This window comes from Salvia hispanica, chromosome 6 (assembly GCF_023119035.1).
Source record: "Salvia hispanica cultivar TCC Black 2014 chromosome 6, UniMelb_Shisp_WGS_1.0, whole genome shotgun sequence".
Lineage (NCBI taxonomy): Eukaryota > Viridiplantae > Streptophyta > Magnoliopsida > Lamiales > Lamiaceae > Salvia > Salvia hispanica.
In genome coordinates, this window is record NC_062970.1 from 33740977 (window position 1) to 33743937 (window position 2961).

Below are 2961 nucleotides of genomic sequence, written 5' to 3' on the forward strand. Positions count from 1 at the left end.
CTTCTCCTCTCTGCTCGTTCGTCCACCCGGGGTGCCTCTTCTTCCTGGTCGTCCACCAGGTCCACAATCAGATTTAGCCCTTCCTCAATGGGCTCCGGTACTCCAGTAGTGTATAGATCTGTCCCTTCCACAAGTTCTCCCGGGGTTTTCCCTTGATGAATTCTCGCTCAAGTGATTGGCTACTCGATTCTCCGTTCCTCTTTTGTCTCTCACTTCCCAATCAAACTCCTGCAAAAACAACACCCAACGGATTAACCTCGGCTTAGACTCTTTCTTAGCCAGTAAGTACTTTATTGCTTTGCGTGATCTGTGAAGACTATAACCCTCGACCCAAGAAGATAAGGTCGGAATTTTTCGAACGAGTAAATGACAGCCAACATTTCCTTCTCCGTGGTATCATAGTTCTTCTGAGCTTGATTTAGAGTCTTGGATGCGTAGAAGATCACATAACTCTTTCCGTCAATCTTCTGCCCTAGGACAACTCCCACAGCGCAATCACTCGCGTCGCACATTATCTCAAAAGGGTGATTCCAGTCTGGCGCCCTGATTATTGGTGCTGACACGAGTCTGTCTTTGAGCAACTGAAAAGCCTTCTTGCATCCTTCGTGAAAGACGAATTCCACATCGTTGTGCAACAAATGGGTGAGTGGTTGCGCGATTTTCACGAAATCCTTGATAAACCTCCTATAAAATCCTGCGTGACCCAGGAAACCTCTAACTTCTTTTTGGTTCATGGGGTGAGGTAATTTTGATATCACTTCTACCTTTGCCTTGTCCACCTGTATTCCTCTTTCAGAAACAACATGACCCAGGACAATACCTTCAGTCACCATGAAGTGGCATTTTTCGAAATTCAAAACTAGGTGCTTCTCCTGGCATCTTTTTAACACTAGGTCAAGGCTGGCCAAACAAGTGTCGAACGAATTCCCGTATACGGTAAAATCATCCATGAATATCTCAATGCATACTTCAAGCAAATCCGAAAAAATACTCATCATACACCGCTGGAACATCCTTGGTGCGTTACACAATCCAAACGACATTCTTCGGTATGCATACGTACCGAAAGGGCATGTGAACGTGGTTTTCCCTTGGTCCTCTAGGGTTAACGTAGATGCTGGAAATAGCCACTTTGTATCCATTGAGGAAGCAAAAATACTATTTGCCAGCCAATCTTTCTAACATCTGATCAATGAAAGGTAGGGGGAAGTGATCCTTCTTTGTGGCCTTATTCAGCTTCCTGTAGTCGATGCACATCCTCCACCCCTTGTCACCAGCCTAGTGGGCACCAATTCGTTCTTATCATTCTTGACAACCTGTATTCCAGATTTTTTGGGCACCATATGGACAGGACTGACCCACTCACCTGTCCGGAATAGAGTAGATGATCCCTAGAGAGAGCAATTTCAACACCTCTTTCAGAACTTCCTCTCGCATGTTCGGATTTCAGTTTCCGTTGTGAGCCTTCGCACCTTCTCTGGGCATGAGATGCCTAAATCCCGAGAGGGTCATTCCTTTCTTGTTCGGATCACTCCAACAGTTCCTTCTCCTGCTCCTCGGTCAAGTTACTGTTGACTATTACTGGGAATGCATAAGCATACAGCTGATCCCCTAGATCTAGCTGACTCGGGATTTCTGCAAAACTCCATGATGGCCTCTGTGAGTTCCTCGTCTGTCAATTCCGTTGTGTTCATTGCTGCACACCACCCTACAACTTCTCTGTCGATTAAATGGCTCAACTCCGAGTTGTCAATCTGTTCCTGTATCAATTCCGTCTCAAGATATTCTTGGACCAAGGGGTTAATAACATCTATAGCATACAAATTCTCAACATCCAATGGTCTTTTCATTCCCTCATCTATGCTAAATGTATATTTTTCCCCATTATAATCCAAGCAAATTGTTCCATCGAAGACATCGATAATGGTCTTAGCAGTGCGCAAGAATGGTCTCCCTAAAAGCACGCCACTAGACTCAGCAGACTCATTATCATTCATTTTGATAACATAGAAATCAGCAGGGTATAGAAAATCATGCACCTTGACTATGACATTTTCTAACACACCTTCAGGACAGATGCAAGTTCTATCTGCTAACTGGATTACCACCTTAGTGGCGACCATCCTAACCCCTGTCAGTTTCTTGTAGATTGAAAGCGGTAAAACATTTATAGACGCCCCTAGATCACACATAGCATGCTCAACTTTGATATCCCCTAGAGAAATGGGTAATGTGAACATACCTGGGTCTGTGCATTTCGAAGGCATCCTTCTCTTTTGTATCACAGCAGACACGTTCTCCCCGATCACAATCTTCCCGTTCGGCTTGGTCTTCCTTGCTATGAATTCCTTGATGAACTTGCTAAAGGCGGGCATCTTCAGGGCTTGCAAGAAGGGCAGGTTGATTTCCAGCTTGCTAAAAATCTCCATGAGGTCCTCTGTATCATCCTTCTTCTTCTTTGCTTCCCCTCGGTATGGAAACGGCTTCGCCCGCTTAACCGCATTTGTGGAACTCCCAGCTGGGGGTTCACCAGCTTCCCTACTTCCTTCTTTACTTACTAACTCAGGCTCTGGATCCAGGAAAAATGGATCAGCTGCTCGAGGTAAAGATCCCCCTAAATCTCCCTTCTGGAGGTCATCCTGAACAGGAACTTCTCTGGGTCTAGGGCTATCTTCTTGAAACACCTGGCTCTCCTTCCCCTTACTTGCTTGTGCGGGTACTTCCTCATCGATCTCCAATGTTGGCCCTTCATAACCCCTTCCGGATCTCAAGGTGATGTGACTAATGTTTGCTCGGTCAGGTGGCTTGACCGTGGCAGGAAGTTTCCCTTCATTTCCCCGCATCTCGTTCAAAGAAACCGCGATCTGGGACAGCTGTTTTGCCATCATGTCCATGGCAGCTTTGTGTTCCGACTGAGCGTCTTGCAACTTGTGCACCACGTCGTTATTGGAATGCAAGTTA